We start from the raw sequence: 14,620 nt of genomic DNA on the forward strand, positions 1-14,620 counted from the left end.
GAAGGGTACTTGACAGACATTGAGAGTGTTATTTTATGGATTGGATTAGTTCTGCGTTTCCCCTGGGGCTGCTCTTCTGAAGAGGTAAACAAAGTGTAAACACCTGAGCAGCACCTGCTCCAAGCTCTGCTTGAACAGGTAGGCGTGAAATATAGACCTTCTGTTAATCTGGTGTGCATTAATTTAGTTGCATCTTTTTAACCCCTATTTATATAGGCTCATAGATTCTGTTTTCTTTTTTGAACTTCAACTACTTTCGAATTTATCTCTTCACCTCTTCAGAGTCCAGCGCAGGTCATCAGGGCCCTACTTTGTGTCAGGATATTGAGCAATGCTCCATCTTGGCACCCAAGAGACCAAATCTGGCTCCACTGCTGCGAGTTAAGTGAACCATTATTCTTTGAAGATATCCAAGCCCGTCCCCTTTCTATCGATGTTGCTGGATATCAGTGAGCAGTGTTTTTTAAAATGTTCCCTTCCCAAGGATTACTAAGGCCTAATAACGAGAATTAAGGCTAGTTATTTTAGCCGAGCCTGCTGCTCGAGATCTCCAGCTTTCGTTGTTTTAGCCCAGCACAAGGACCAGACCAATAATATGACTCAGTTCCGTGTTGGGCATTGTTCTTCCAACTGAACCACTGAAACAACGATAAGTTATCCAAAAGCAAAATAGTGCAGATGCATGAAATCTGAAATAAAAGCAGAAAGTGCTGGAAAGACCAGGGAGGTCAGACAGCATCTGCAGTGTGAAAAACAGAGTTAATGTTAATCCAATCACAAAGAAGAGAAATTCTGCAGATGCTGGAAGTCCAAGAAACACACGCAAAATGTTGGAGGAACTCAGCAGGCCAGGCAGCATCTATGGAAAAGAGTACAGTCGATCTTTTGGGTCAAGACCCTCCAGCGGGACTGGAGAAATAAGATGGAGTCAGAGGATGGGGGAGGGGAGGGAGAAACTCAAGGTGATGGGTGGAATTGGGAGGGGGAGGATGAAGTAAAGAGCTGGGAAGTTGATTGGTGAAAGAGGTACTGGGCTGGGGTGGGGTGGAATCTAATAGGAGAGGACAGAAAACCAAGGAAGAAAATGAAAGGGGAAGGAGCACCAAAGGGAATTGATGGCCAGGCAAAGAGATAAGGTGAGAGAGGGAAAAGGGAATGGGGAATAGATACAGGGTGGGGGGATGTTACTGGAAGCCTGAGAAATCGATGTTCATGCCATCAGGTTGGAGGCTACCCAGACAGAATAAGAGGTGATGTTCCTCCAACCTGCGCGTGGCCTCATCATGACAGTAGAAAAGGCCATGGATGGACATGTCAGAATGGAAATGGGAAATGGAATTAAAATGGGTGGCCTCTGGGAGATTCCACTTTTTCTAGTGGACAGAGCCTAGGTTCTCGGCGAAGCGGTCTCCCGATCTATGTTGGGTCTCACTGTTATACAAAAGGCCACACTGGGAGCACTGGATACAATAGGTGACCCCAACAGACTCACAGGTAAAGTGTCGCCTCACCTGGAGGGACTGTTGGGGTCCCTGAATGGTAGTGGAGGGAGGAGGTGTAGGGGCAGGTGTAGCACTTGTTCTGCTTGCGAGGATAAGTGCCAGGAGGGAGATCAGTGGGGAGGGATGAACAAACAAGGAGTTGGGTAGGGAACGATCCAAGCGGAAAGCAGAAAGTTGGGGATGGCGGTGGGGGGAAGGTGCTTGGTGGTGGGATCCTGTTGGAGATGGTGTAGGTTACGGAGGATTATGTGCTGGACGCAGAGGCTGGTGGGGTGGTAGATAAGGACAAAAGGAACTCTCTCCCTGGTGGAGTGGCGGGAGGATGGGGTGAGCGCAGATGTTCACGAAAAGGAAGAGATGCAGTAGAGGGCAGCATTGATGGTGGAGGAAGGGAAGCCCCTTTCTTTGAAGATATTGGTAAGGCCACATTTGGAGTATTGTATATATTTCTGTTTGCTTTGCTACAGGAATATAACATTAAAATTGGAAACGGTGCAAAAAGTATTTTATGAAAATGTTACTGGGACTGGAGGGTTTTAATCATAAGGAAAGTCTGGATAGGGTAGGACGTGCTTCCCTGGAGCATAAGAGGCAGAGAGATAATCTTATAGAACTTTATAAAAGCATAAGGGGAATAGATAGATTGAATAACCATAATCTTCCAAAGGGTAGGGAAGAGGTTTAAAGTGAGAGGGAAAAAAAATTAAAAGAGACCTGAGAGGCAGTTTCTTTCCACACAGGGGATGGGTGGTGATGAGAGGATTATGAAGACTGTTGAGTGGATCATCGGGGTTCCTCTTCCACCTTTACTAACTGCCTGTTACGCTGTTGGTGTCTAGGGCAGCAATGAAGGTCCTCCATCGCTGTCTGTCCCTACTGTTGCACACGGATATAGAAGAAGGAGTCATTGCTGTTTAAGTAACAATTTTGTTTTACCATTCGGAGTTGTCAACCCTGAGCTGAATCCCCAAACTTGGAGGACCAGTGGAATGCTCTTAGTCTGGCCTCTACCCTTTGACCTGTTTGGCATGAGTGACCCTACCAAGAGCCAAACCTCAAGGCCCTGACTCCTGCCAACAGTGACCTCTGGGTCACTGAGGCATGCAAGCCTCCAAATAACCATGACAAGATTCTCTTCCATCCTTCAAAAGTAATTATCAGGAGCATCTGCGATCCCTTAGCGTTGTCAAGGATCACTCCAATCTGTCCAACAAACTCTTACATCCCCAAGCATGAGGCAGGAGGTCCCGTAGTGTTAGAAAGAGCCTCTTCCCCCAGGCTGTAAGACTACTGATCACCTTGTGACCACCCAGGTCTCATCATGTATGAAGTGCTAATAGTGTTATACTGTTTACTCTTTAAACTTGTGTAGTAAATACACCTTATTATTTGTTACTTTATTTGTAGTAATATTACTTTATGTGTTATGCGTGTGCACCTTGGTCCAGAGGAATATTGTTTCATTTGGTGGGATACACATAAATGACAATAAAATGAACTTGAACTCTATGGAATGAGTTTCCAGATGAAGCAGTAGATGAGGTCCAAATACGACTTTTAAAAAATATTTGCACAGGTACATGCACAAGGAAGGTTTAGACCAGGGGTTCCCAACCTTTTTTATACCATGGACCAATACCATTAAACAAGGGGGTCTGTGGACCCCAAGTTGGGAAATCCTGTTTTAGAGGGGTATGGGTCAAATGTAGATATATGGGACTAGCTCCGTTAGTCAACTTGGTTGGCATGGATGGGTAGGGCCAAATGGTCTGTTTTCCATAACATACAGCTCTATGATTCTAATCTATCATTGTGTTGTGGCATCAAAGATTTACAGAAATACACAGAAGAAGTCATTTGGTTCACTCAGGCTCTATACAAGAGCAAGCTTGCTATTTGCACTCATCCCCGATAACGCTAAACGGGACCTTTTCAGAATGGCAGGCGGTGACTAGTGGGGTACCGCAAGGCTCAGTGCTGGGACCCCAGTTGTTTACAATATATATTAATGACTTGGATGAGGGAATTAAATGCAGCATCTCCAAGTTTGCGGATGACATGAAGCTGGGTGGCAGTGTTAGCAGTGAGGAGGATGCTAAGAGGATGCAGGGTGACTTGGATAGGTTGGGTGAGTGGGCAAACTCATGGCAGATGCAATTTAATGTGGATAAATGTGAAGTTATCCACTTTGGTGGCAAAAATAGGAAAACAGATTATTATCTGAATGGTGGCCGATTAGGAAAAGGGGAGGTGCAACGAGACCTGGGTGTCATTATACACCAGTCATTGAAAGTGGGCATGCAGGTACAGCAGGCGGTGAAAAAGGCGAATGGTATGCTGGCATTTATAGCGAGAGGATTCGAGTACAGGAGCAGGGAGGTACTACTGCAGTTGTACAAGGCCTTGGTGAGACCACACCTGGAGTATTGTGTGCAGTTTTGGTCCCCTAACCTAAGGAAAGACATCTTTGCCATAGAGGGAGTACAAAGAAGGTTCACCAGATTGATTCCTGGGATGGCAGGACTTTCATATGAAGAAAGACTGGATGAACTGGGCTTGTACTCGTTGGAATTTAGAAGATTGAGGGGGGATCTGATTGAAACGTATAAGATCCTAAAGGGATTGGACAGGCTAGATGCAGGAAGATTGTTCCCAATGTTGGGGAAGTCCAAAACGAGGGGTCACAGTTTGAGGATAGAGGGGAAGCCTTTTAGGACCGAGATTAGGAAAAACTTCTTCACACAGAGAGTGGTGAATCTGTGGAATTCTCTGCCACAGGAAACTGTTGAGGCCAGTTCATTGGCTATATTTAAGAGGGAGTTAGATATGGCCCTTGTGGCTACAGGGGTCAGGGGGTATGGAGGGAAGGCTGGGGCGGGGTTCTGAGTTGGATGATCAGCCATGATCATAATAAATGGCCATGCAGGCTCGAAGGGCCGAATGGCCTACTCCTGCACCTATTTTCTATGTTTCTATGTTTCTAAACTCTTACACTTCACATAATTATCCAACCCCTTTTGTAAATTAGATTTGAATCTACTCCCACTGCTTTCTCTAAAAGTGAATTTCACAACCCAACTGCTTGTGATAGACAGATGTTTACACATTTCACTGCTTGTTCAATTGCAAATCATCTCCATCCACCCATCCCATCTGATTTGAAACTTGGTACTATCTTCCTCACTGCAGAACCATGCAAAAATCATAGGTGCATATATAGCTAGGGTGCCTAAGACTTTCGCACAGTACTGTATTTGTCAACATGGAGCTGAGAGCGAATTTGTAAATCTGGTGGGAGCAAAGGATGTTGGGAATGGTGAGGTTGGAGCGCTGCAGGAGGGGTGTGGGATGGGTGGCAGAGAAGGAGTGAGAGGAGCAGGGACGGGCACACCCAGCCCTGAGCCACCAGGCAAGGTCATTTGATTCCAAACAATTGGTTTATTGATCGCTGCAGAATGTCCCTCTGGTCCTTCTCTCTCACAACCACAGATTCGGCAACGCAGCAGATAACACTGTTACGCTCGTGAATATGTATGTGTCAGCTAATTATTATTTTATTATGATAGTATTTAACTCCATTCATTCCATCATAGTATTTGTCGAGACTTGGACACTGCAACACTTCACAGCCTGCTTGCATTCCGCCTTGCCTGAGAATTTGGACTGTTGTGTCAACTGACTCTGAAGACGAGTGTTATTCGTTTAATGTTTAGTTGTTCTTTTCAGCTGCAGTATAGGCTTCATTTTCCATTTGAGAGTTTTAATTAATGACCCTGTTTGGCCTAACATTTATTGTTTTCTTTTCCCTTTAACACTGTTCGCATTGAAGTCTGTGAACTATCGACCTGCTTCAGTATCTCTCACTCCGCACTTGGGCCGTATCCGAACCTGGGGTGACAAGTTAACTGTTTAATTTACTCCTTTGGCCATAAAGCCATGGCCTTCAACCAAGCCGATTATTTGGCACCAACTCAAGCCATTATAGACAACCACAACTGCTTTTCCTTGGTGAAGTTGAATTTCTCTTTTTTTGAACAAGTGCGTAACATTAGCAATTCTCCATTCTTCTGTCTGTTAGCCCAACTTGTGCGAGTTTGGGGAACTATGGGACTCTACACTTTCCTCACAGCTATCGAGGATGCATTTCTGCTGGACCAGGTGACTTATCCACGTGAATTACAGGTGGGCTTCTTGCGCCTCTTCTTTCAGAATCTTAGCTCATTGAAAATATTTGCTTATTTTCCTTTGCTGAGATTCCAGCAGCATCTTCTTCAATGGTGAAGACTGATATAAAGTATTCACTTCAAGCCTCATCCACATCATCTGCCTATGGATCAGCTGCCTTCTGCAAAGGACACAGTGACCTTTTTTTGAACTCCTCTTGCCTAGGAAGGTTCTCAGTCATCCAGGTCATTGTATATCAAGCAATAGTAAATCACGGCAACTGGACTTGCTGTGTTGTCTAGAAGATATTTCGCCACTCATCCGAGAGGCTTCTTCAGTTCTGATGCATGGTGGGTAGTTTTCTGGCTTATAAACTCTGAGTTATTTAAAGGTTGTTAAGAGTCACAGAGGTAATGAGAGGGACATTAGTCTAATCTTTGCATGAATGGAGGTGTGAACCATTGTGGAGACCCTGGGGAGAGCTGTTCGGACTTTATAGTAAGTAGCTGATAGGTGGTTGAGATTATGCGGGCAGTGGGAAAATCATCCCTCTTGTGCTTGATCTTGTCACTTGAAATTCACTGTCAAGCAACCCTGCCACTTTGATCTGGCCCACACTTTCATTAACCAGGGCCAACACTTGCGGTTATTGGATCTTCCTCGTCCTTACACAAGTCAGTGGGACTGTGGGGGTGTGGCTAGCATCAGTTTGTGTGCGTTTAGGGTTAGTTGAAGTGTGCAGGCCCTTGGACGTTAGGTCTAGGTTTAAGGGTAGGGTTCAGGGTTGTAGATGTGGGCTGGGAGAGATAAGGATGTGGAGTATAGTGTGGTGAGCTATGTGGGACTGTGACAGATAGGGTCATTGAGTCCTTTTAATCTGGCCCATGCCTTTCATTAACCTGGTCCGACACCACTTGGCTTAATTAACCGGATGTGCAGTGGGACACATCGTCAGTAATGCAACCTGGGGTCTTCAGGCATTTCAGTCGTACCTCACCCCTCTGTTCAGGGATCCCACACCCAAACATAAACAGAGCAATATTGTGTATGCTGTTCACTGCAATGAGAACCGCACAGATCTGTATATCAGCGAGGCAAAACAACCGCTTCACAAACGGATGGCCCATCGTGGGAGGGCTAACAGCTCAGGCCAAGACTACGCCTGAAGGAGAAGGGATTCCCCTTTGATAACAATGTGCACATTGAGGACAGTGGTTTAAAAGACAGGTTAAAGAAGACATCTTTGTCAAACTGGAAACCCCGTCCCTGAACAGAGGGGGCGGGGTACAACACCACTTATCAGCTACTTGCTGTACAGTCCTAACATCTCTACCCCAGCATCTCCACAACAGTTCACACCTCTATTCATGCAAAGGCAAGTCTAATAACCCTCTCATTACCTCTACGACTCTTAACAACCCTCATATGATTGTTATACCTTTAAACAACTCACGGGGTTCAGGGTTCATAAATCAGAAACTACCCACCATGGATCAGAACTGTAGAAGCCTCTCGGATGAGTGGCGAAACGTCTTCTAGACAACACAGCAAGTCCAGTTGCCTTGATTTACTACTGCTTGATTGAACTCTTCTTTCTCCCACCTCACTGCTTGCCCATTGCTTTTTCCACTGCCAAACACAAACTAAAAGAGCAACACCCACAACACCTCATATTCTGCCTGGGTAGCTTACAACCCATTGTTATCGGCATTGAACTTTCCAATTTCAGATATCTTGCAATCCTACTTCCCCAGTGTCAGCAGCTTTGACGATCTGTTCTGGGCCCAACATATCGATGTGGTTACAAAGATGGTACTATAGTAGGAATTTGAGGAGATTTGGCATTTCACCAAAGACACTCGCAAATTTCTACAGATGTCCCATGGAGAGCGTTCTAATGGGCTGCATCACTGCCTAGTATGGAGGGGCCACTGCACAGGATCAAAATGAGCAGCAGAAGGCTGTAAACTCAGTCAGCTCCACCATGGGCACTCGCCTCCCCAGCATCCAGGATATCTTCAAGGAGCGATGCCTCAAAAAGGCAGCGTCCATCATTAAAGACCCCCATCACCTAGGACATGCCCTCTTCTCATTGTTACCGTCAGGGAGGAGGTACAGGAGCCTGAAGGCACACACTCAGTGATTCGGGAACAGCTTTCCCTCTGCCATCCGATCACTGTATGGACATTGAATCCATGAACGCTAACTCACTACTTTTTTTTATTTCAGTTTTTGCGCTACTTATTTAATTTAACTTAAAAAATATATATTTCTTACTGTTACTTACTATAATGATAGTGTTTTTATTCTTATGAATTGCAATGTACTGCTGCCACATAACAAATTTCACAACATATGCCAGTGATATTAAACCGGATTCTGATTCTGACCCACACAGGTTTTCCGAGCTCCTTCTCACCCTGTCTACCCAGTTCTGTGCCCCACCCCCACCTGAATCCATTAGCCCATCAACTCCTTCCTCGCTTGGCTCCACCTAGCACCTCCTAGCCCCTCCCTCAACTCTTTCCTTTAACCTCTCAATACTGGCTATCTCCCCTCTGCACATACCGTCAGTGAGAGGCATTCAGTCATAGAGCGTGACAGCACACAAACAGGCCCATCGGCCCATCTAGTATGTCCTAGACTATTATTCTGCCTGGTCCCCTTGACCCGTATCTGGACCGCAGCCCCTCTGCACCCCTCCCATCCAGATACTTATCCAAACTTCCCTTCAATGTTGAAATAGAACCTGTATCCACCACTTCTGTTGTCAGCTCATTTCATACTCTCATCACCATCTGAGTGAGGAAATTCCCCCTTAGATTCCCTTTAAATATTTCACCTTTCACTTAATCTAGTCTCATCCAATCTCAGTGCAAAACACCTGCTTGTACACCCTACCTATACCCTTCATAATTATGTACACCTCTCTCAAATCTCTCCTCATTCCCCTATGCTCCAGGGCAAAAAGTGCTAACCTATTCAACTTTTCCATATAACTTAGGTCCTCAAGACTCAGCAACATCCTTGTAAATGTTTGCTGTACTCATCCAGTCTTTTTGATACCTTCCTGCAAACGTCTTAATATCAAAGAAATCTACCCTGTTTATATTTTACTGTGAAAGAATTTACCCCATTATCAAAACGGATATAAAGACACAGACTTTGGCATAAGGTTAACCCTTTAATACGTGATCACAGGGGAGCCGTTGCCTTACAACTGTCAGTGTCAGGTTACATCTTAAATTTATACAGTAAACTTTGGGCAATAGCCAACCACTAAGCATACTTAGTCAACAACTTCGAGAACCATTTGGTAGGTATCAGCCAATTTACAACTGTTCCAGTGCAATAATTAAAATCAGAACTGCACGTCTACAGTCAGTTCCTCTATTAGCTAGACTGTCTCGGACAAAGGTTAACGATACCTCATTATTGTCATAATCTACTGTTAGCTAGCACAAGCAAGGCACCGTCTGCATTTTATCAAGTCCCAATGAGCCAAATCTTGAGCAATACCTAGCTAGTCAAGCTTGAAGACAAAATTTAATTCAAAATTTAATTTTCTTTATTTTCTTCCACACTTAGGCATTAAGAGCTATGTATGTACGTATGTATGTAAAATTAGGCCTCACCAACATCTTGTACAACTTCAGCGTAACATCCCAAGTTCAGATGCACACTCTTGACCCGAAACATCCACCAACCTTTTGCTTCCACAGATGCTGCCAGATCTGCTGAATTCCTCTGCCGAACAACAGGAATTCTGCAGATGCTGGAAATTCAAGCAACACACATAAAAGTTGCTGGTGAACGCAGCAGGCCAGGCAGCATCTCTAGGAAGAGGTGCAGTCGACGTTTCAGGCCGAGACTCTTCAGGCCGGACCTCCCCTTTTGCCTATCACCTGTCCAGCTCTTGGCTCCATCCCTCCCCCTCCTGTCTTCTCCTATCATTTTGGATCTCCCCCTCCCCCTCCAACTTTCAAATCCTTTACTCACTCTTCCTTCAGTTAGTCCTGACGAAGGGTCTCGGCCTGAAACGTCGACTGCACCTCTTCCTAGAGATGCTGCCTGGCCTGCTGCGTTCACCAGCAACTTTTATGTGAATTCCTCCGCCGCTTTGTTTCTTGATCTCATTTTACAATGATTTCCTGCCTACTGAGTACTTTTGCATGTAAAATTTCAAAAAAGTTCAAAATACATTATACAACCTTGAGATTCATCTACTTATAGGCAATCACAAAACAAAGAAACACAAAATATCCCATAAAAAAAAGACTGACAAATACCCAATGTGCAGGGAGAGATTAAAAAAAACAAATTGTGCAAACAATAAAAGTAAGCAAATAACATTTAGAACGGAAATGAGTCGTAAGACATGAAGCCCAGAGCAGTTGGAGCAGACCACAGCCTGAGCCTCAATTCAGTGCATAGCGTAGTAAATATCACAGGCCTGCAGACATGAAGCCTGCAACAGGCCTGCAGTCTGAGCCTCAGTTCAGTGCATAGTGTAGTAAGCATCACAGGGCCTGCAGACACAAAGCCTGGAGCAGGCCTACAGCCTCAGCCTCAATGCGGCGCATAGCGTAGTAAATATCACAGGCCTGCAGACGTGAAGCCTGGGGCAGGCCACAGCCTGAGCCTCAGTTCAGTGCATAGTGTAGTAAACGTCACAGGGCCTGCAGACACGAAGCCTGCAACAGGCCTGCAGTCTGAGCCTCATTGCAGCCCAGAGCAGAGCAAACATTGCAAAACAGTGAGCAGACCCGTCCTGACCCTCACCTCTGGTCCTGACACCCTGCCTTTTCAAACCATCTGGTCTGGCGTTTAAAACATTCAAACACCGGGTCATTCCTCATGCTCGGACCCTGACCCTATTGCATTGATATGCTCTGGGCCTAAACCTCACGGCCATGTTTTGGCCCGTACCTGACCTTTCCAAATCTTAGATCAATCAAACTTGGACAGGCATCGGATTTCCTTTAATATGTGCTGCTATTCTTTTCTTATGCTGTCTTCATCTCTCTGATACACTTTTCTGCCATGCTTTATTCTCTCTCTTTTTGTTCTTCCAGGGAACCCTGCGGGAATATATTTAAGCTGTAACCAAATATTGTGTATTGCGGTGGAGAATGATACATCTCTACCAGAGGAGATGTAAGGTGCTCCTTCCCTCTGCTGGCCTGCAGGTCACCCTTGGGCAAGGTGTAGCTAGGGTTGCCAACTTTCTCACTCCCAAATAAGGGCCAAAAGTAGCAGACAAATACAGGACACTTGTGTTTACCCCGAGAAAGACTACCATGACCATGAAGCCTTGCGCGGGCACCTGTGTGCGCATTCGTGACGTGCACATACATGTACGTGTCAATTTTTTCTACAAATCGGTTTTGGCTTAATCTTCCCGATTCTGACACACTGTACATAAATGATTTCTACTTTATATAGGCTGTGTATTTATTATATAATTCCTGCTCTTACTATATGTTAGTGTTATTTTAGGTTTTATGTGTTACTGGTATGATTTGGTAGGTTATTTTTTGGGTCTGGGAATGCTCAAAAATTTTTCCCATTTAAATTAATGGTAATTGCTTCTGTGCTTTACGCCATTTCGGCTTACAAACGGTTTCATAGGAATACTCTACCTTAGCAGGGGAAATACGGGACAAGGGCGGTCCCGTATGGGACAAACTAATTTAGGCCAATATACGGGATGTGCTGGCTAATACAGGACAGTTGGCAACCCTAGGTGTAGCACCTGCTTAGCTCCCCTGATCAGGGTCATATGAAGCCATGGGGGCAGGTGGTGGATGATCGTATGAGCAGCTGGTGCATATCACAAATCCTAGTTATGCGACCAGCCAGACAATATTTGAAGAGTATTGATAATGGCTGGGGTCACCTGTCTTGTAAAGTCACTGCCCAGAAGAAGGCAATGGCAAACCATTTCTTTAGAAAAATTTGCCAAGAACAATTGTGGTCAAAGACCATGATCACCCATGTCATTTGACATGACACATAATGAACCAACACAGCCAAAGAAACCTTCTCTTAAGTGCACCTCATTGTTTAAATACATTTTTTCTTGTTAAACTTTAATTCTATTTAACCCAGGCAAGATATCCTCTCATTCCATTAAAATCAATACTTCTCTAACTGATTGTGTTCATTTTGGACTCCAACACAGTTTCATTATCTGAAACTTCCTCATTTAGTTTCTTCCCACAGTTATTACAGATTCAAACAAATACCTAGCAACTCTGCCCAAAATGTCATCTGTTTATTCCCCTCCAGAAAGGCTGCCTGACCTGCTGAGATCTACCAGCACTTTCTGTGCATGCTGCGCAAGATTTTGGGCAAATGCAGAATCTTTCATTTCGGTAAAATCCTGACTCAAAGCGGCTGTCAATCCAATGTAGGTGCACCATCAATCTGTTCAGAATTGTTGATGCCATGTACCAACTCCAATGGCAGTGACTGAGGCCAATATCCAAAGTTGGTGGCTGGAAGGACAGTGGGGGAGCTGGACAAAGATGCCAGGCCCGCACACTGGCCACATCCTGCAGCTAATCAGTCATACATTCAGTGGCCACTTTATGAGGTATTCCTGCTCTTTAATGCAAATATCTAATCAGCAAATCATATGGCAGCAACTCATTTCAAAACGGCATGCAGATATAGTCCAAACCAAACATCAGAAAGGGGAAGAAATGTGATTTAAGTGATTTTGACTGTGGAATGATTGTTGGTGCCAGATGGGGAGGTTTGAGTATTTCAGAAACTGTTGATCTCCTTGGATTTCACACACTCAACAGTGTCAAAAGTTTACAGAGAATGGTTCCATAAAAAACAAACAAAAGAAAAATCCAGTGAGCTGCTGTTCAGTGGGTGAAAATGCTTTTGTATGGGGTTTCTTCTTTTATGTTATTGCTAAGTCTAATAAAATAGCTTCTCTGTGATGTTTGCTGAGACAGTGGTTCTCTCTCTAGCAGCTTGTTTGGTTATATTACTGATAATGAGAATTGTATTCATTTGCTAACCAATTAGGATAGAGTTATTCTTTCTTGTGTGTCTGTAAGCTATTGTTTTCGTGGGCTTTGGGGGAGAAGGCACAATGAGGACAGAGAGAGGAGACACGATGCTGTAAGCTGGGCAATGGAATGGACCCCGAGCGGGAGTCCGAGGCCCAGGGTCTTCAGGAGGAGAGGAGACGAGGACAGACTCGTGTGGAGCGTCTGGTTGACCACCATGGTTGCTCCCAGGTGGCGGGTCAAGGAGGTCAGAGTGGATCGAATGGTGGAAAGCAGACTCTGTTAACTGAGCTCCAACTGTTGTGAACAAAGTGGTTGGACTTTGATAAGTTTGGCGCCTCTTACTTTCCTTTTATATTGTATTGCTATTAATTACATAGTTCCAGTAAGATCTATAAAGTGTAATCATTTAATTGCCTATGGTGTACTGTCTGTTATTTGGCGTGGTGGGGCACATCACACAGCATCCACACAAACTCGATTACAGAGTTTGGCGGGGCTGAAGGCTGCTCCCCCTAGACGAAAGCGAGCTGAGTGAGACTGAGGCTTACCAGGGGGGCGGCGGCTACACTTTGTTAATGAGAGAGGTCAGAGGAGAATGGCCAGACTGGTTCAAGCTGACAGGAAGACGACAGTAACTCAAGAAATCATTTGTTACAACATTTGGTGTGCAGAAAGGCATCTCCGAACACACAGCACACTGAACCTTGAAGTGGACAGGCTTGAGCAGCAGAAGACCACACACTTAATCTCAGTGGCTGCTTTATTAGGTACGGGAGGTATCTACTGAATAAAGGGCCCACTGAGTGTGAAGTCACTACTGGGAATCAGGCTCTACTGCCCAATACAGCCACAATATAGTCACTGGAAAGCACTCATTTACACTAAATCCTTGGCTTCCCTCTTGCAATCCCACCAAGTACCCCCAGATTTTTCCTCTATCTACCTACACTTGGGGAAATTTATAATAGACAATTACGCCACCAAACAGCATGGCAGAAGAAAGTGAAGTGCCTGTGGGTGGGGGGTGCGTGGAGACAGGGAGAATGTACAAATCCCACACAAGACACTGGCCAGAGTCAGGACTGAATCCTGGCCTCTTGAACTGAAAGGCAGCACAGACTACTGTGCGACTGTTTTTGCCACTGGAGTGGAAGAGGTTGCGGGACGTGGCATTGATGGAAGTTTCTGCCCAGGTAGGCTGTTCCCAATGCCTTTGTAACTCCTTCAGTACAAGTGTTCTCCCCCACTCCCCCCAGAACTACTGACTCAGCCAGTCCAGTAACTTACCCTGTCCAGGTTGAGCACCACCCAGTGAGTGCCCAAGTGGACAATGGGCATCAGGTCCAAGAGGAGGCCTATTGAGTCTCACCAACCTCAGGCCCATGTGAAGCCCCAGAGACCTGTCTGACTCTCTCAAATGCTACTGGCCTGGTATTCTACCAAGGACGAGCTGGAGATCTATTGTTTCATTAGGCTGGTTGTCTGCTATTCATTGGGCAGATTAATTGCAAAGGGCTCATACAATGATTAAAGTTAAAACTGCTGTAATAAATTTCTTCCATGATGTCCCAGTATTGGATCTCTATCAGCTTTGCACATCTGGACGCTGCAATTTTTACCCATTCTTCTTTACAAAACTGCTCAAACTCTGTCAGATTGCATGGGGATCGTGAGTGGACAGCCCTTTTCAATTCCTGCCACAAATTATCAATTGGATTGAGGTCTGGACTCTGACTTGGCCACTCCAGGGCATTAACTTTGTTGTTTTTAATCCATTCCTGTGTAGCTTTGGCTTTATGCTTGGGGTCATTGTCTTGCTGGAAAAACAATCTTTTCCCAAGTCGCAGTTCTTTTGCAGACTGCATCAGGTTTTCCTCAGGATTTCCCTGTATTTTGCTGCATTTGTTTTACCCTCCTCATTCA

The sequence above is a fragment of the Mobula hypostoma genome, chromosome 27 (assembly GCF_963921235.1).
Source record: "Mobula hypostoma chromosome 27, sMobHyp1.1, whole genome shotgun sequence".
Lineage (NCBI taxonomy): Eukaryota > Metazoa > Chordata > Chondrichthyes > Myliobatiformes > Myliobatidae > Mobula > Mobula hypostoma.